Source organism: Leuciscus leuciscus (genome assembly GCF_965113295.1).
Source record: "Leuciscus leuciscus genome assembly, chromosome: 1".
Classification (NCBI taxonomy): domain Eukaryota; kingdom Metazoa; phylum Chordata; class Actinopteri; order Cypriniformes; family Leuciscidae; genus Leuciscus; species Leuciscus leuciscus.
This window is the reverse complement of record NC_138725.1, coordinates 20,067,889-20,089,692: the sequence shown is the minus strand read 5'-3', so window position 1 is coordinate 20,089,692 and position 21,804 is coordinate 20,067,889.

The window sequence follows — 21,804 nt, the reverse complement described above, 5'->3', positions numbered from 1 at the left end:
CCATAGGACTAGTATTAAAAAAAAGTGTAGTCCAGTCGGAGAAGCATACACTCTCTAGCTCTGAGTCAGATGCAGTGTGCACTGCGCAGCTAAGCAATGACATACAGTGTGCTTCCTCATTAATGAACATGATTTCTGCTCCCATCCTACGGATTCCTTCGGCTGTGGAGGTGAAGATGACGACTCCCATGATTCCACACTCCTTCACAGGACCATCAAGCTACAATGTTGTTAGTGTTGAATACCAGACCTCTGCGGTGAATGTACTGTGTATTTTGCACAAGTATGTTACCGATATCTAGATAGCTTTAGCCACAAGCATGTGGTAACTTAAACACATTATGTTGCAATAATCAGATAGAATAAAGCACAGGCATTTTTCTAATGCAACCAGATAGCATAAACAACGCTTGATTACTATAGCATGTTGCTGAGGACAGTATGCACAAGCCGAAGTAACAAACACATATTCGATAACATTGCTCTAGCAACCACCATACAGTACTGATAGCAATGTTGCTGAAATGACAGCATATTACTAATGCCTGAAAAATTTAGCACAGCATGTGACAATGACACAAGGTATAAGCCCAAAACACAGCCATGTTCCAAATAACGACTGGGCTAAATAACCTTAAAAGTAAAATAACCATGTTTTTAATAGCAACTAACATCTTTTAAAGCAAGCCGTTTTTAATAACCACTAGATAGCCTAACCTTAATGCAAAAAAATGCATTAAAATGAAAGCACGGTATACAATACACTGTAGCTTTAAGAACTACGTGTTTCCAAGAACTAGGATAGACCAAGCGTGTCCAAAGTGACTCAACTGAATTTTGACTGTTTACTGTCTTTTTTTAAAGCTGTGCCACATCAGAATATTTCCGTTTGCACCATGAATTGTTAATTCATATCAAGCAGCTGCTTGAATCTGTGCTGCATAGCGCTAAAAGCACAGCGTGTGCAACGCGATCAGTTGCCAATGACAACACATAGTAACGCACATAGCCAATATGATCGCATAAGCCTAGCAAGAGCATTTTAATGAAAACGACTAAGTTAGAATAGCCCAAGCCATAGGATTAGCAACAAGCATGTTGCCAAAACCCTGATAGATTTTAGCAATGAGCATTAAAAAGCTTAGCTTTGTGAAGACTTTCAGAGATGAATGGAGAATGAATCACGTCGAGTCCTGTGTTAATAATGCAGCGATGCGAGCAGCAATGCAGACCTATGGTGCCTTCACGTGCTATGGTAATTATGGTAAATACCAAAAGCCGACATGGAAAATGCACATGAACACCCCCTCATGTGGTATTTTCCACTGGGCAACTCGTAGAATATTTTGATGCACGAGTTGCCGAGATGAGATAACCTTTGACCTTTTCAAAATGGCGGAGAGCAACGCAAGAGTCGTGAATACTGTTAGCGGATAGTTTTTGTAGCCTATACAATGTTGTGTCATTAACGATTGTAATATAATGCGTTAACACTCAATTTTCAACTTCGCCGCAATTTCCTTGGTTCATATTTAATCATTTTATGTCATGTTTTTTTTATTTTTATTATTAATTATGTTTTAATCATCAGAAAGCACCACATTTACGTTTTTTTTTTTTTTTTTTTGTAAAGATAAAAAAAGATACTCTACTGACACAGACCTTGCGGGTACTACATTACGACAACAAAAGCACTTGAACACAACACACTGGTAAATACCAGTTCACAAGTGGAAAATATCATCTTTTCCATAGCACGTGAAGGCAGCACGAGGTCACTTCCAAATCAGGCAACTTATGATCAATGCGGCAAATCTCGTGTTCAAGTTTAAGATGAATCTGAGGTGAAATCCTTGTGGGGAACGAATTCCTCTTGCTAAATTCCCGATTGCACGGTTCCTTGTGAGATGATGTTGTTTGCTAGCCTGACTATGTCAGACTAAGTACTTTCGCTCAATTTAATTTCGCTTCTGTACCATAGACAGTATATAAACTGGACACAGTGACCCCATTGGATTCAACGGAGACAAGTGAAGTCAATTAGAAGCACTCACTTCCTGGGGGTCGAGCGTACTGCGCAGACTCAAACTGAGCTTGACGACGTAGATGTGACGTGAGTAACCTGTCTGTCTATAGTAGCTGTGTCAAGAGAAATCTGAATCATTCCCTTATTGATTAATTACTTTGTCATTTTGCCTCCATGTCCCCCCGGAGCTTCTCCTCCTGTCCATATGGTAATTTCCTACTGTGTGACAGAGAGTCGCGTGGTTATATGCAAAATACCTCTAGTTTTGTTTTATTCCAGTTGTGTTCCATTTTTCTAGCTGTTCTCTTAAGAGCGGCAGTGGCTCTGTGGTTCATGTTGGTTGTTTACAAACCAGAAGGTTGGTGGTTTAATCCCCGGTTCCACCTGACCAAGTGTCGAGGCAAGACATGAGACATGAGCAAGACACCTAACCCCAGCTGCTCCCGACAAGCTGGATGGTGCCTTGCATGGCTGACACTGCTGTTGGTGTATGAATGGGTGAATGTGAGGCTATATGTAAAGCGCTTTGTTGGCCATAGGTCTGTGAAAGCGCTATATAAATGCAGTCCATTTACCATTTAAGGGCCTGAGTGTGCTCGTTGTACCACAGCGTGTTGACTATTTTCTTTAATCTTCTTTAAGGAATTGAAACATTTTAGAAAAATATGAAACTCAACAAATGTGAAAGAGATCATTTGTAACAACATTATTGTGTTACAGATGCTGAATGTTGATTTATGTGAGTGTTAACTTTGTTTAAAACATGTTTTGTGTCATTTATACACTCACAGACATCAACATTTGGCATATGAAACAATGGTGACATTCTGCATGCCAGCATACAAAACAAATCCATGGCTCCCAGCATGCATTGTGGCATGGATACATTATGTAGATTAATTATTTTTTGTCACCATTGTTGAGGTTTGTATTATGAGTGTTGATGTCTAAGTGTGTCGTTTTTAACTTTTTTTAAAAAGTATTTTCGGACAACATTACACAAATTTCTGCAGTGTTACAAATGAATTTTATCACATCAATTGAGTTCATTGAAAGAATGTTTCAGGAACATCACACTAACTTTTAAATAACATTCTATTAACATTCAGGAAACTGGACATTTTTAGGAATCAATGTTCTTAGAATGTGGAATTGTTAATCACAATTAAGTTGAAAGAATGTTTGAGGAACAACATACCTAAGAAAGCACGTTCCTCTAACGTCAAGAAAACTGGACATTTTTTACGTTCCCAGAACCAACACTGAATATTTGGAGAATGTTCTTACTTTTTAGGTAGTACTCATACTTACTGTTTTTAAAACTTAAATTGTTTAAGGCAAATGGTTCCCTCAAATGGTTTGAGTTACTGTAACTTATCAGGTTTTACATTGTGTAAACCTCAACAATTTACAGTGAAATGTTTTTTTTTTTTTTACAGCCATAAAATGTGTCCTCTGATCTCTGTCACAGGCCAGATTCCTAATATACTGCAGGAGGTAAAGATACCAATTGTGAACAACAGTGTCTGTAATAATACTTACGGAGGGATCAACGTAAGCATCACAAACAATATGATTTGTGCTGGATTGTTAAATCAGGGAGGAAAGGGTCCATGTCAGGTAAGATAGCAGTTGTTAATTTTAACACTTATAATCCAAATAAATTTACAAAACACTACTAACCTGCCAACTTTACACTGCCAACCTAGTTGCACAATGAATCCCAGTCTTTACTCCACGGATCACAAGCCCGTACATTAGGTCTGCTTTTTGATATTACACCTGTGGTCGGTTGCATAAATTGCTTAGACTGTCTTAAAAGTTAGTCGTCTAATATTTTTCTGCAAGACTGTTCATAACTTTTTATAGTCAGTGACGTAAAAATATAGATAGGTCTAATTTGATTACGAAAAGTAAGACTGATTCTGACTGACTGATTTTTAGTTTTAAATTAGACTTTGAATAAGACCGGGTCATTCATGCATTTTAAATGATCAGATAGCTATCCGTTTTGTTAAAACTGTTCTATTTACAATGGGCAACTTATCTGTATCTCTACAAAACAAACATAAATCTAATCTTCAATTCCTTCCTTTATGCAAATTTAATAGCGTTCGCATCAAAAGAGCAAGATCAAGATCAAAGACTGCAATTGGGGAGAGAGAGAGAGAGAGAGAGAGAGAGAGAGAGAGGCATCAGCATTAGTAATCATTTATTACTTTTAATGAAGCATCTGTGTGCTTTAGGATGAGACGCCGAACTTTGTTTCATTTGCGGCAGTTTGCGCGTCAGCTACTAGAGGCTCAGCTACTCCTCTGCGGCGATGCGTGTGGTAGTAGCGCTATCATATACCCGGAGCCGTTATAAAACGCTCTTGCATGTTTAGTTTTTACCATTTTAGAAGGAGTAAAATTTACATTTGTGGCTTCAACAACCAGATGCATTTTGTCCACACTGCAAAAGAAATCCTAATTTTAATTCTCCAAATTTTTTGACGTTCATTTTCTTTCATTTTAAATTGCACTCAAATCTCTGTAAAATTACAAATAATGTCTGTAAATTAAAAAAAATTCAGCTGTTATTTTAGGTATTGTGATATTAATGACAAATTGCAGTAATTCACATTTTTTATACAGAAAATTTACTGTATTTTTAATACAGTAATTTTTGTTTTCTTAAATTACATAAAAATGTATGTAAAATTACAAATACAATCTATAATTAAACAGTAACAAAACAATTAAATGATAAAATAGTCGAATGACTGGCAGCCCAAAAAAACCCTGTTTGAATTGTTGAGATTCATACGCTGATTGTTGATATCTGTGTGTGTCAGCGTAGATTAACTATTTGTGCTCATGTTAGTTAAAATATTCTAAATGATTGCTGCAGTAACACAGGGTTTATAATGTTAATGTATTAATGGAACAACATAATTAATTGTTAGATTTAAATAACATCAATGAATCAGGTGATTACATGATTATTATGAATTATGAAAACCCTCAACAGATACTGTACGCTTCATCACCTGATCTCATTTCACTTTTGCGTTCTTTGCTGCTGCAATTGTGTGTAACGAACACACTGTCATAGCGGCCGAAAAAGACAAAAGCAATAATAAGAGTTAAAGGGATGGTTCGGAGTAAAATCAACCTAGGGTCCTTTGCACCATGACCTCGAGCCAAACAAACAGAATCGTGGCCGATTTGTAGATTGTACAGACAAAAATTCTGAGAATTTTTGTGTTTTTGTAAATTTCCCATTCATTTCCTATGGGTCGGTCATTTTTGACCGAAGACCACGAGTGTGACTATTTTTTTTACGACCACTTAGCATGCTCGGATCATGACCTCAATTTTTTTTTGTATTCACATACCTAATGCCATAAAAGTCACCAAGTATCATAACCTTCCGATGAAGCTGTGATTTTTAAAAATTCAAAACAGAAAATTATTCGGTCAGAAGTGACCGAGGACCATCAGAGGGTTAAATAACACTTGCCTGACGGCTCATGCTACAGCTAACCCGGATGTCGACGTCACTTCAGTGATTTGGGAAAAGCACGTAAAAGTCCTGACAGAAAGCGATTCATAAGGATGTAGTGTAACGACGAATTATTATTTTTTTCTAAAATGTTAACAACTTAGTGTTAACTAATAATTGTTGCAAACTGGTACTGCCTTATGCATTGCTTTCTGCCAGGACTTTTTACGTGCTTTTCCCAAATCACTGAAGTGACCTCGACGTCCAGGTTAGTAGTAGTATTACTATACATGTCATTCATCTCCATCTAATCATTCTTTTTGTTTTTGCTCCTCTGATGGTTTTCAGCTTTCTCTTTCTGCAAATTGTATAGTTGTATCGTATGGTGTATAGCTATATGACCCAGCACCCAAAATACTATCAAAACACTCCAACGCAGCCTCCATTCGTCGCGAAAGATGGATAAAAAGGCGCACAGGAAACAAAAACCTTGAACAAATTATAAACGACTCCGCCAAATCACAGAGATGCAGATTTGCATGGGATTAATATTATCACAGGATCTCTGTGTTCGGCGAAATATACTACGAGGAATGATTACCTCAAAATGCAGATCTGAATGCAAGTACAAGGTATTTTATCTGAATGAAATACATACATCTCTCTCACTTTTGCTCAAGTGCCAGTGATTAGGTTGCCGACCCCTACTCTAACCATTAGGCCAGAACTGCCCCAATATGGCAGCGTCTGTGACTGCTGGAGACAGGCTCAGATCACATCACTGACTTGCCCATACTGAACAAGCATCGCTGACCGCAATGAGCAACAATTTGTCGTTCCTGGCTTTTTGTCACAGAATTTGGAAATCTGTCTGCAGACAGCAAATTTCAAGCAAAAGTTGTGTTGTGTGAGCTTGCCTTAAAGATGCAGTCCATAGCTTTTTTGGGTTAAAAATTATCCAAAATAAATTTGTGAGCAAGTACATTACCAGCCAGTGTTCAAAACTCTCTGCTTGCCTTAGCTCGATTCAAAATAGTAAGCTTGTAATAATGTTTTTAGTTCCAGTGGTACTGGTGGATTTCCGCGGGAAATTCGAGCATGTCTTTGCGTCATTACGTCACATCTGTACACATAAAGAAGGTGTCTCGGCTAGTAGACTATGAGTGTGAGGATGCTGGAGATTTATAGCCTTTTCTCACAGCACTTGATATGATTAAACTTGTCAATTTGATGGCGGATCCAGAAAGGTTCAAACGACAATCACCAGTGACAACTGGAGATTCACCCGTTGTAAAACGCGAAAGACTTCGGACTTCGGAGAAAAAAGAGACTGCAGCCGGGCCCATGCGAAAACAAGGACAAATATCGGAAGGGCATTAAATGTAGTCACGCAATGCCGATGTTGATGCAATGCTTTGGTCATTAACAATTTGAGAACAAAGTATAATTTGCACGGTTTGACGTGATATGATAAGCGATCGTTAGATTTAAACGATGCAATTTACTGCAATGCTTTTTTCCCCTTAACGTTAGTTGGTCAGAACAAAAGTGGATGTTACTTATTAAGACGACATTTTCCGTTGAAAATTCTTATGTTGGTAATACTTCCAAAAAGTATAATCTGTGATTGCGAATGACAGTATCCACACCGGCGCGTGATTGACAACTGCACGTTCTCCTCAAAACATTGGATTAATCCGCGCTGTGCCATGCCGAGGCACAACCCTCGTAAAGTTGATAATTCCGTGAATAACTGCAATTGCAGATTTCGAACAGAGATGGCGACAAAGAGGAAAAACTGCAGACTGCAGCTTTAAGTCAAACTAATTCTTAAGTTATCAAAATGTCTCAACTATTGCATACTTGTCTCAACATGTCTTAACTATTGAATACTTATGTCTCTAACAATTGTTCACTGAATATTGAGATATAAATGCAGAATGTTTGTCAATACAGGGAGACTCTGGAGGTCCAATGGCCAGTAGGAAAGGCTCCCTGTGGATTCAGTCCGGCATTGTGAGTTTTAGTGCCGGATGTGCTGACCCCAATTATCCTGGTGTGTACTCCCGAGTTTCTCAATACCAGGACTGGATCAAGTCTTACATGAGCAGCAACCCACCTGGATTTGTTGAATTCAACACTGAAGTGCCAACATCCACTGAAAAGCCAACATCCAACTCCAACTTCGGAAGCATACCCAACCTCCTCTTATTTTCCCTTTCTCTCACATTCTCCTTCATTCCTTGCACATTCTCCCTCTACCTTGCTTCCTAGAGATTGTATGAACAGTAATCCTCAGGGTTCTTTGATGAAGAGAACAGTTTTGCTGTACATGCTCTCATAATATGTGAAATGTGAAAAAAGAGCAGTTTTTATTAATGTTTTGGGGATTTGGCCTCTTGAGATTTAGAATGTTTGCATAAATAATAGAGATAGACCGATATTACTTTCTTAATAATGATACAGATTATTTTTATGCTTATATTTCTGATAATTGGACATAAGATATCGTGAGCTTAGAATTATAAGGTTCTATCTCCACTTTTGGTCAAAATTGAGTTTTTGACAATCTGATCCATTAGGTGTTTATTAATGCCTGTGTGGTGTTATTTTTGTAAAAAAATATTTTGTTAGTAGTTATTAATAAAATAAAAAGGTCTCTCCATTGCCAGCTTGGATGTAAAAACTTTGATGCTCAATATCTCAGAACTACCCGAAATGGAGATAGAACCTTATAATTCTAAACTCACGATATAACTGGATAAATATTCTGAATGTTCTGATCCAATCTGACTTCTGACCTGTAATGGCTGCCTGAAGCATAATCATACATTGTTCGTTCATTAGCCAGAGGAGAATATATATATATATATACTAAATTAATAACTTTTTTAAAACAAAAAAGAACCATCACTGAACTTAATTGAGCTGGACTATGACACTATTTTCTTACAGATCGGCTGTACAGCAGAAACAAACTTACAAACTGTTGCATTATTTTCCTGCTTTCTCTGCAAAGCTGCTTTGAAACAATCTGTATTGAAAAAAAGTGCTATATAATTAAGTTTTACTTAAAGAAACACTTTCATGACAATATTTCTAAAGTGTTTCTAATGTTTTAAAAATGCACTTTGTAATAATGTCTACTTAAATTTTACTTAAAGAGCGCGATGGATTATAGGGCGATAAAAGATCTGTTAAATAGACTGGAGCTAAGCCGTTTAGGGCTTTATAAGTCAGTAGCAATACCTTGTAATTAATACAGAACTTTATAGGTAACCAATGTAGTGATGATAAAATCGGTGTTATCTATAGTATCGAACGCAGCACTAAGATCAAGTAAAACTAGTATTGAGATACAGTCTTGGTCAGAAGCTAAAAGTAAATAATTTGTGATTTTAACGAGCACAGTTTCAGTGCTATGGTGCGGCCTGAATCCAGACTGAAACTTTTCATAGATGTCATTTTCTTGCAAGAAAGATCCTGGTTGAGCGGACACCAATTTTTCTAATATTTTAGACATAAATGGAAGATTTGAAATGGGTCTATAATTTGCTAGGTTATTATGATCTAATTGTGGTTTCTTAATGAGAGGTTTTATAACTGCCAGTTTAAATGTTCTTGGAACATGACCTAAAGATAAAGACGAGTTAATAATATTGAGGAGAGGCTCTTCCACTACAGGTAACACTTCTTTCAGTAGTTTAGTGGGTATAGGATCTAATAAACATGTTGTTGTTTTAGATGAAGTGATAAGTTTATTTAACTATTTTTTTTCTATAGTTGTAAAGCACTGTAATTGTTCTTGCGGGGTGATAATTGAGGCTGAATTATAAGGCGCGATTGAAGATTGAACGTTTACAATTGTGGTTCTGATGCTTTCTATTTTCTCAGTGAAGAAGTTCATGAAATCATTACTACTAAACTGTAATGGGATATTTTGTTCAGGTAACGTCTGTTTATTTGTTAATCTAGCCACGGTGTTAAAAACCTTGGATTATTTTGGTTATTTTCTACAGTGCTCAGCCCTGGCCACTTTTAGGGCCTTTTTATAACGTGACATACTGTCTTTCCACGCGATTCTAAAGAGCTCTAAATTAGTTTGTTTCCATTTACGCTCTAAATTACGGGTTTCTCTCTTTAGAACATGCGTAGTATTGTTGTACCATGGTGCTTTAATTTTCTCTCTGACCTTTTTTAATTTAATGGGTGCAACAATATCCAGTGTTCTAGAGAGAATGGTGCTCATAGTGCTAGTTAGTTCTTCTAGTTCATCTGTTTGTTTGGGTTCAGGCAGCAGCTGAGACAGATCAGATAAGCAATTTGAGAAATGATCTATGGTGGATGGAAGGATTGTTCTGCCGTCTGCTGTCAAATCACAATATGCTGCCATCACTCGCTGTTTGAAAGAGATGGAAGAAGAAGGAGAAAAGTGGTCTGTGCATGCAAGTGGGTTGTATAACCATATGACAAGTCTCTGCTTCATTACGTCCTTAATTGTTCTCGAGGAAGTTCTCAGAGTTGTACATGTAACACACAAATGTCTGCAAGGTGCAAGTACAACCATGGCTGATGCGGCCTCAGCAGTCAATAGTCTGATAACACATCTACAGCGCTGCAGAGAGGAGAGTTCATGGGAGGCAATGTGGATGCAGGTGAAAACGTTTTGTGAGGATGTCGCTTTTTGTGCAGAGAGTGTATGGTGCGCCGTATGTAAAGCGGCTCACGCTGAAAATAACAGCAACATTTTGTCACATTTAGCTTCAAACAATGTTTAAAAAACTGGTATGAATTTTTGACGGTCACTTTTTAGCACATTTACAACAATATTTGTCAACTTAGAGATATTTTAAATAGTTAAATCTAAATATTAAATGTTAAATCTAAATGCTAAATCTAAATCTAAATGTTAAATCTAAATCTAAATGCTAAATCTAAATGTTAAATCTAAATCTAAATGTTAAATTAAATCTAAATGCTAAATCTAAATGTTAAATCTAAATGTTAAATCTAAATCTAAATGTTAAATCTAAATCTAAATCTAAATGTTAAATCTAAATGTTAAATCTAAATCTAAATGTTGAATCTAAATGTTAAATCTAAATCTAAATCTAAATGTTGAATCTAAATGTTTCGGGTGAAACTAAATATTTAACTAATATGCAAATTCAAAATGCCGGTAACCGGAAGTGCCAAAATAAAAGCGTGAGGAAGTCAGTGTGTGTTTATAGCATGGTTTAGTGTCAAATAACGAATAAAAACTATTACTAAATAATAACTACCTAAAATAATAAACACGTTTGGAGAAACTGTATTTGAAGAGTAGGCTAGTGTCACTTTTATGAAAAGTGCGGGACTTATGACCTGTAGGCTGTAGCCATAATAGCCAGCCACGAGGGGGCTCACTTTGACTGAATGTCATGTCATCACTCTGTCATCATATACAAATACAATTTCTCCAAACGTGTTTATTATTTTAGGTATATTATCACGATAATCCATGTCCAAGAGACCATTTCCTCGGATGAGATGGTTTTTATTCGTTATTTGACACTAAACCATGCTATAAACACACACTGACCTCCTCACGCTTTTATTTTGGCACTTCCAGTTACCGGCATTTTGAATTTGCATATTAGATATATATTTAGTTTCAGGTTTCACCCGAAACATTTAGATTCAACATTTAGATTTAGATTTAGATTTAACATTTAGATTCAACATTTATATTTAACATTTAGATTTAATATTTAGATTTAGATTTAACATTTAGATTTATATTTAACATTTATATTTAACATTTAGGTTTAGATTTATATTTAACATTTATATTTAGCATTTAGATTTAGATTTAACATTTAACATTTAACATTTAGATTTAAGATTTAGATTTAGATTTAACATTTAGATTTAGAATTTAGATTTAACATTTAGATTTAGATTTAACATTTAGGTGTAACATTTAATATTTAGATTTAACTATTTAAAATATCTCTAAGTTGACAAATATTGTTGTAAATGTGCTAAAAAGTGACCGTCAAAAATTCATACCAGTTTTTTTAAACATTGTTTGAAGCTAAATGTGACAAAATGTTGCTGTTATTTTCAGAGTGAGCCGCTTTACAAACGGCGCCCCATAAGAGTGCCCCCCAAACTGCAGGAAAACGAAAAAGAACTTCGCGACAACCTCCCTGGCTTTCGCAGTACATAGTACCAACCGCACTTGGACAGCGTGATGAAAATGAGACGCAATAGGGATCAGAATCACAGACATTTAAATGTCATTTGTATCTCCCTGTTTTAGACATTATGCTGGCTGAATTGGACAGGCGATTTTCAACTGAAGCAATGGCCCTGAGTGTGGCATGTGATGCTGTATTCAATTGTGACAAGAACGGCATCAGTCCTTTTCTAAGCATGTATGCGAGCTTTAAGATTCACCCTCAGCTTGTGACAGCTGAAATGGATCTTGTGAAATGTGCAATCGCATCGCCGATCACCCTTAAAAAACTTCAAGATGAAGTACGGAAGGATAGATATCCAAACTGCTGCAGCTTGCACTCACACTGCCAGTTGGCTCTGCTACGTCAGAAAGAAGTTTCTCAGTTATGAGAAGAATCAGAAACTGGCTCCGGTCTGCAATGGCTCAGGACAGATTCTCGGATCTTTCCCTACTGCATATAGAGAACGACTTGACTGCAAATTTATCAGCCTGAAGGGGTTGTTATTCGCTATAACAACCGCCTCGCTATACATTATCCTGCTTATTACATGGCTACCTACAAAATAAATAAATAATTTGACACAAAATATTGATTTAAAAAGGAGTTTATTGATTTAAAAACGATTGTACTTCTTCCGCTAAAGAAAATAGTCTGTTCCGCGTCCATAGCAACACTCTGTTTTTCATGGCAGCGGTGTGTTATACTTAGCAGCGGTCTGTTATCAAGAAATAACAGACCGCATTCTACATTGGAATTCAACCAAGCTATGTAATAATAAAAAATAACATTCATCATTGTCATTGTGATGTGTGTGGAATGTTTAGTGAGACTTTATATAGCTACTTGATATCTCCGAAATGTACCATTAACTTGCTAAGCGCAACAATAGCAAAACAAGCGGTAAAACTGAAATGAGTTTGACACCCCTGCGCTAGACCAAGCCCACGAGGAAGCGACGCCTCTCGTGGAGTGCGCTCTGACACCCAACTGGGACCGAAGGCCCTTGGCAGTGTATGCCAGAGCTATGGCATCAACTATCCATCTGGATAGGCTCTGTTTCGAAACAGCCCGTCCCTTGGAACGTCCACTGAACGAGACAAATAGCTGCTCAGTCTGTCGAAAAACAGACGAGCGTGACACATAAGCCCTTAGCGCCCTTACTGGACAAAGAAAGCTTGCGTCCCCTTCCTCGCCCGACACCGGCAGGGCGGGCAGGGAAATGACCTGGGCCCGAAACGGCGTGTTGAGGGATTTTGGAACATAACCATGCCTAGGTTTGAGTATGACTCTCGAGTCGCTTGGCCCAAACTCTAAGCACGACGCGCTCACTGAGAGCGCGTGCAGGTCACCTACGCGCTTCACTGAAGCGACAGCCAACAAAAACGCTGTCTTGAAAGACAAGTGTTTGAGGCTAATCGTCTGGATAGGCTCGAAAGGGTCACCTTTCATGGCCTCCAAAACCGTAGAGAGGTCCCACATAGGGACTGAGCGAGGCCTGGGAGGGTTCAGCCTCCTAGCTCCCCTAAGGAAGCGGATGACTAAATCGTTCCTCCCAATTGACTGACCGAGCGTTGTTTTAGAAAACGCTGCGATAGCCGCCACATAGACCTTGAGCGTGGATGGGGCTCTGCCCTTATCCAGCAGCTCCTGTAGGAAGGAGAGAACCTCCGTCACCCCACAGTCGAGGGGTGAAGAGCCTCGAGCTGTGCACCAGTCGGAGAAAACCGATCACTTTGAGGCATAGAGCCGTCTGGTAAACGGAGCTCTAGCCTGAGTGATGGTATTTAGCACTCCCACTGAGAGGTCAGTGGGTACCCGTTGAGCGCCCAAACATGAAGGGTGAGGATGCCAAATCGAACCCTTGGCCTGAGAGAGGAGGTCCCTCCTCAAAGGCACTGGCCATGGGGCAGTGTCTGCTAACTGCATCAGAACTGGGAACCATGGTTTTTCTGGTTGTGAGCATTTTGAAATTGTATTTCGCCAATGCTCTGTTCAGCTGTCTTAGATCCAGTATGGGTCTGAGACCCCCGTCTTTTTTCGGTACCAGGAAGTATCTGCTGTACAGCCCCCCTTCGCTTTGAGCTTGAGATAAAGGCTCTATAGCCCCTTTGCTCATCAGTTTTGATATTTCGGCTCGAAGTAGGTGTGCTACTTCTGAATTTACCGTGGTTTCGACGCGCGCTGCGAAGCGGCGAGGGCGTCGACAAAACTGTAGCGAGTAGCCTCTCTTTATAATGTCTAGCACCCATTCCGAAACCCCTGGGAGCGCTGCCCATGCATCCGCATGGCTGGCTAGGGGTTGAATGCGAAGCGCGCCCTGCTCGCTGGGCGGCAGAAGCGCTTCGGTGTGCTGTAGTATAGGCGTCATGCCTGTGACATTCGAGGCGGGGAGCGCGCTGATCACAGCTGGCAGAGTGCTCGCTCTCGACCCTGCTACGGTACTTGACCGAGTAAGGGAGGGCTGAGCGAGTCCCGTAGGACTCGTAATGTCTGTGAGTAAGTGTGGGCGCGGAGGAGCGGGCACATTTACTGCTTTGAGCGCGCTGTCTGCCTGAGCAGAGCGGGCGCGTGCAGGTTTCGTTTTTACAGAAACCTTGTGATGACATAGTGTTCGTGGGCACTGGGCATTGGGCACGTTTACTATGTTGAGTGCGCAATCGACCTGAGTCGACTTTATGAGCGCGGGCCCTGTGTGAAGGGTTGTGCTTGTGTGTAGGGATGGGCACTGGATAGTGGGCATCTGCTCTACATTTATAGCACCATCGGCCGTGGCCGACACACCAGAAAATACACTCTTTACAGGATTTATCTGGGTAGCCGTAAAAACGGCTTTTGTGTGCAGGCAAGCGGGCAACTGTACGGGCTTGTGCATTGCAGGAAACGCTGGAACAGCCACAAATCCTGGAGCTGAAACAGCAGTGCGCTTCGGTGAGAGCTCGGCCGCAGCGGAACTCGAACACCGGCGCTTTCCTAGGCGGGCTAGGATGGCTTCGGGGCTTCTGACTTCACCACAATCCGTGGCCGCGGCGGCTACCGGGCGGCGGCTACCCGAGCGAGAGCGGGGTCTCGAGCTGCGGTCCTGTCGGCGCTGCGATGAAGCGGCAGAAGGCTGCGGCTGCGGCTGAGAGCTTCGAGCAGTCGGTTTTGTACGATCCGCTGAAGAACCGGAGCGCTTCGGAAGGAAGTGCTTGAAGGCTTTGCGACGCTTTCTGTGCCTCAGCGAATCTCTCTACGAACTCGTTGACAGAGGATCCAAAGAGGCCAGCAGAAGACAGCGGGGCGTCGAGGAACGCGGTGCGCTCAGACTCAGACATCTCCGAAAGCGTCAGCCATAGATGTCTCTCAGCAACAGTGGCAGAAGCCATACAACGTCCCATGGCCTGTGCAGCAGACTTAGTAGCACGAAGAGCGAGGTCCGAAGCGCTTCTTAAGTCCGAGAGGCAGATAGCATCAGGTCCCAACTCGTCCAGCTTTCGGAGGAGATCTCCCTGGAATATCTGCAGCGTGTGTAGTGCTGACGCAGCCTGCCCAGCGGCGGAGAATATTCGCGCGAGCAGCGTAGACGTCATGCGGCAGGCTTTAGACAGCAGCACTGGTTTCGTCCGCCGTCCAGCAGAGGACGGGCAAAGGTGGGCTGCTATCGCCTGTTCGACCGGCGGAAGTGAATGGTAGCCTCTGTTTTTAGCATCGTCAAGGGTGGCGAATGCTGGTGACACAGACGAACGTGTTCGTGCTGAGAGGGGAGCGCTCCAAGCTTTGGCAACCTCTTCGTGAAGCTCAGGAAGAAAGGGAGCCGGTTTGGACTCAGGCGAAGCGCGTTCCCCAGGGAGGAAGCAACCATCCAGCCGGGACTGAGAGGGAAGTTCCGGTGCAAACCACTCGAGGCCGAGACTCGTCGCGGCCAAGGCGAGTACGCGCATCAGTTCCTTCTCAATGTTAGCTCTCTTGTTCATTTTGCGAACAGACGGTGCGAGATCCACAGAGCTCGCCCAATCCTCGCTGTCTGAAGCTAGCAGAGAGCACGTGTCCTCCTCCCCCGACGCGGCTTTGGAATCATCTTCCTCGATAGAAACGGCGGCAGACGGCAGCCGCTGTGCAGCAGGAAGTGATTCAGGGGAAGCCGGTGAAGCAGGCGGGCGAACCGGCGAGCTTAGTCGGGCTGGAGAGGGTTCCGGGGCCCGCTGAGAGCAGTGCTTTTTACGGCGCGGCAACACAGCGGGAGGTGCAGGCTCGGAGAAGACTGCCAGGCGAGTCCTCAGAGTCACCATTGGCAGTAGCTCGCAGTGAGGGCAGCCGCCATCGGCGAGCGTGAGCGCTGCATGATCTTCACCCAGGCAGGAGACGCAGATGACATGGCGGTCTCCCTCGCTGAGTGGGGCTCGGCACGAGCCGCAAGAAGGCATCTTTAAAAAGACGCGAGCTCTTTTAGAGTGTGTGTCGCGGAGCGAGCACACACACACACACAGAAAAATAGAGAGAGAAAGGATATAGGCGCCGGATAGCGCAACAGGTACGGCAGTGGAAGGCGGCGTTGGCCAGCGACTTCAGGTGGCTCGTCCCGCTGAAAGGCTTTTTCAGAAGGCGCGCGGCTTTTCCAGTGATCCAACGATACGTGAGCTTCGCTGAAGAGATGAAAAATCTGAGAATCAGCCTCCTCGAGCTCCCTTTATAGGGCTAAGCCACGCCCGCTTCGGCAGGAAGAGGCACGGAGGGCCCTCATTGGCCTGACGTCACCTCAGGCCTCGCTCGATAGGCTGATGCAGTTGCCGCAGGGCAGCCAATGAGCGAGCGAGCCGTCTCACCCATGGCTGTGTGCTGCTGCAACGCGTTTTGCAATAATTCAAAATTATAAGGATAATTTTTGGCTTCAGTATCCCGTGGAAAAGAGGTTTTCCCCATAGCGTTTTACAAACGCAGTACGAGAGTCCTCTCGTAAGAGAACTGTAAATATTGTCATAAATAAAGTTTTACGATGCAAGTTGTAATTTGTGGCCCTTCACATTTAATATGGTTTAAATGTGGCCCCCTTAGAATCTGAACTTGAGTACCCCTGAACTACTTACTGTGATCTCAGACTGCGGTGATCCGGTTTCTCCACTGCATGGATCTTCATGTGTCGCTTCAGTTTAGTTTTAAAAGAGAAACTCTTTCCACACTGATCACACGTGAGCGACTTCTCTCTGCTGTGGATCATCTCATGTGTTTTCAGAGATGATGATCGACTGAATCTCTTGTCACAGTGTGAACACTTGTAAGGTTTTTCTCCAGTGTGAATTCTCTGGTGCAGTTTTAAACTGCCCGCTGTAATAAAAGTCGACTCACACTCAAAGCACACGTACTCTCTCACACCAGTGTGAATTTTCTGATGATTATGTAAACTATACAGCCGTGAAAAACTCTTTCCACACACAGAACATGAATGCGGCTTCTCCTTCGTATGAACTGTCAAGTGTGACTTCAGGTGTGATGCCCTAAGAAATGTTTTCCCACACTGATCACATGTGAACGGCTTCTCTCCGGTGTGGATCCTCATGTGTTCTTTAAAGTGTGATGACTGTGTGAAACTCTTCCCGCATTGATCACATGCATTCGGCTTTTCTCCAGTGTGAACGCTCATGTGAAAATTAAGATGTTGTTTTTGTGTGAAGCTCTTCCCGCACTGATCACATGTGAACGGCTTCTCTCCAGTGTGGATCCTCATGTGTCTTTCAAGGTTTGCTGATCCTGTGAAACTCTTCCCGCACTGATCGCATGCATTTGGCTTTTCTCCAGTGTGAACTCTCATGTGAATCTCAAGACTTTGTTTGCGTGTGTAACTCTTTCCACACTGAGTGCAGGGTGTAAATTTCTTGGCTCTTCTTTTCTTTAAAAATGTCTGAATATTCTTTGAGCGACTCAAGTGTTCTTCACTCTCCTCGTTCTCTTCCATCAGATCTGAAGTGAAAGAAAAAAGCATCAAAATAATACAAAGAGAAAAAAAATGAAGTGAAAGGACATAAAAGTAGACAACTGCTATAAAATATGACCATTTTGCTGTTTTTATTTTTTATATTAATTAAATAAAGCGAGTTCCCCTGTGTTCCAGCTCGAGTTTGGCGAACTCAATTCCCGCTCTGCTTGCCACAGAAACGTCACACTGTGGCCTCTTAGTTAAATTACAAGAACACAAGCTTTTTGCAGTCCATTGGAGCAGATTGTATATTATTATATTTTGGATTTATTATTATTTGTTATACATTTAATTTATCTTAACATAAACCACCACAGAGTGTAACATATCACAACAGTGTCTGTGAAATTTCACAAGCTGAAAGTCTAGACTGATCCTCTCGTTTAAAACTCCCCATATTATATTAACATATAACCTTTATTTCGCTATTAAACATCTACAGTAAATTATTACAGCTGTGTGGAGTTTATGATCTCCGCTAGACAAGTTCTATGTAAATGCACAAATAAAAACAGTGCTCTGTCAGCTGGTTCTTTACAATCTAGAGACAGACAAAAACATTAATAATTCTGATGACATGCCAGATGAGATGGACTTGGTAATTGTGATAATGTGATGAAGAACATTGTTCTGTTTATTTTTCAGTGTATGCATATTGCAGTTCATATCCCAGCATATTCCACTATCTTCCCTCTTTAGCCTATTAAACACATAAACCTTTTAAAACTGTTGTTGAAAGTGAATGCTTATATTTATGCAAAGTTGATAGACTTCCCCGTCATTGATTTATGTAGAAATATATTTCATATTTTGCCTATAGGTCATATAAATGCTGTTGTTATAATAAAATATGCAACTGAGAGCACTAAGGTACATTGAAGTAGCAATGTTTTTTATTCAGGTGGTTTAGAATGTTTGAATTATTTTTCAATGCTTTATGTTACGTGTTATTTAAAAAAGACGCTTTATTGACCTTGCACTTATTTATTTTTGCACTCTTTTTTACTCCTATTTGGTTTTGTATGCAAGTGAAATTACTGAAATTACAGCATTTAAAACGAGTGTTAACCAGATTTAAAGTTCAGTGCTATTGCTGTAATTGTCAAAAACAGAAATAAAACAATAAATACGTTTATTTGTTAAGTTTACAAGTTTTGTATCAGGGACATAAATAGGCAAATAATCGGCATTGGTAGGGATGCAAGATATATCGGCCACCTTATCGTATCGACTGATATATGTTCATTTTTAATGTTATCGTTATCGGCCCAATAAGAAAATTTGGACAATATAAAGCAGATAAATAATGGATTATTTCCTTCAGATGAGTGATGAGTTTTAAATTGCTTAAAATATGATTGGATCACTTCCAAAAGGAAAATACAGTTCAGTGCAACATCTGCAGTGCAAGTCTATCATAAAGGCTACATAAAATTATGATAGAACATTATAATTGTGTGTTTGGGTCATGGCTTTTAACGGTGAGACTTTTGTAATCAGGCTCTCAAAAATTATAAACACATTTGGATTTAGATTAATCGGATAATATATCGGTTATCGGCTTACAAGAATCATCAGTAATCGAACAATGTTCATATCGGTGCATCCCTAGGTATTGGTTATAAAAAACAGTATTGTTGATCACTAATTATCTGGGCTCTTTTTACAGCATGATTAGAGGACAAGAAAATAATCTCAATTATTGAGCCTTTTTTACACAAATGGCACAGTGTTGACCACATTCATTTACCCTTGTTACCAAAGATATTATAAGAAGACTAATCTCTATAAATATGAATAATTAGGCTTGGGTATTGTTTGGGATTTTTACGATACCGGTGCCCAAATCGATACTTTATTAAAACGGTTACGCTTATAACTTTGTCTGTCATTCATTTACTTGATACAGAAAAAAGAAACAATTGTTGTAAACTATGAAAAGTCCAACATTTTAACAAAAAATGTGAACCAGATATAAATTTAAAATAAAAGAGCTAAAATTATTATTACTTTGACCTGATGTTGACAATAAATATGAATATTTCTCAAACCTCACTTTACTGAGTCAACCCCGCCTCCTCACTAAGATAAACGTTTTTGTATTTTCCTTACTCAGAGTTGCTCTCAGATCGGTCCCGAATCGCTCTTAAGCTAAGACTCCTACATAAAAGTTTTTAAGCTAAATTAAGAGTTTTCTGAGAGGATTCTTAGTATCTTTATGAATACGGGCCCAGATATACATTTAAAATAAAAGAGCTAAAATTATAATTACTTTGATCTGATGTTGACAGTAAATATGAATATTTCTCAAACCTATCTTTACTGACCATTTTTTGAAAACCAAAAATGAAAATTTTGCACCCATTTCATAGTGTAACTGTTTATCTAAAAGTGATGAAGTGCTTGAATGTTTCTAACATGAATGTTCTTCAGCATCATGAATGAATGAAGAATAAACACCAACCTCTTTGTTCTTCAGGATCTTCAGTGTGTTTCATTCTGCAGGGTTCTGGATCACTCATATTCTCACTGTCCTCTTTAATAAACTCAGTCTTTGCAGATTTCAGCTCTTCCTGATGCTCTGATGCTCGTCTTCACTTTGTAGGATGATGGGAATATTCCAGTATTTATGGGTGAATTGCAGTGGGAGGAGCTTCACTGATGATGTGACTGATGTAGGAGGAGCTTCACTGATGATGTGATTGACATGGGAGGGGCTTCAACTATGGTAAATTTTAGTGGGAGGAGCTGATCTGCCCAAACTAAAAAATATATAACAGTTACTGAGTTTTTTTTTTTTTTTTATATACTTATTGGTAACCGAATATAAATAATGGTAAGAAAAAGAGTTCAACACATAAAGACTAAAGAATAAATGTAGCCTACATAGTAACCAACAATTACCCTCAGTCTGCTGACACCAATGAAATGAGCTTTAAGTGTCAATTTACAGGAGATCTGAAGACATCAGCATAATAAATGAGGTGAAAACAGGAACTATTGTCATGAAATAAAGAGTGTTTTCAGCAGATCTGTTAATATTGATGAGCCTCAGACTATCAACACTCATTCAACAAGCCATTCAGGATCATCAGCAGATCATCTCACTTTATTCTGAGTGTTTGCTGTTAGAAACACATTATTTGAGTCAGGATACATGATAAAAGCCTATAAAGACAAAACTGTTATTTCTCCCAATATGACATGGATAAGTGATTCCCCACCTTTATTACTCCAAGGCCCCCTCCTCACCAAATCAATACTGTTTTTTATTCACAAAAACATTTCTATGCTAGTATTATTAATTTTCAACTCAATTGAAGGTCCACACATTCAGTCTCAACAATTCTTGCTTTCCCTTGGAATCGAACCCTCTACTGTTTGAGCTACAGGAAAGCTTTACAACTTAAAAGTACTTTGCTCAGTTAAACAGAAACTTGAACATATAAGCAGAAGTCAATCTGCAATTCCAAACAAGACCAACTGGACTGAGTATAGCTATATGGATCCATTCTAAATTATTAAACACAACAAAATAGAAAATAAAAATAAAAATATTCTGAATGTGTGGTAACTCCGCGATCTGAAGGTCGGTGTCATCAGTGAACAGTTTCTCTGATAGAACATGCGATTATCGTGTCGATAGTCCTATTCGGAGGGTACTAGTATAACATGGAGAGGTGGGGAAAAGTAATAATTACCAGAGCTTCTTCGTAATTTTAGATCATTAAAATAGGGCCGTTAATGTCAGAATGGCTGTATGTGGGGAGGCGTGAAACATGAATAATGCTGTGATTCACACCTGACTCCCGCCTCTTCCCAGTGTGAACTCTCGTGTGATGCCTAAGAGTTGGTTTGAGTCTGAAGCTAGATCCGCTCTGATCACATGAGGGCAGCTTCTTTCCAGTGTGGATCCTCTCCAGTGTTTTCAGCTGAATGGGCCCTATTTTAACGATCTGAAACGCAAGTATCAAACGCAAAACGCAAGTAACTTTGTGGGCGGATCTCGGGCGCTGTTACCATTATAGCTATCTGGATCCATCCAGATGCTGGCATGAAAACAGGTCAGGGGTAAAAAAGGTGAGAAGGATGCGGCAGCAAAAAATCCAATCCAATCA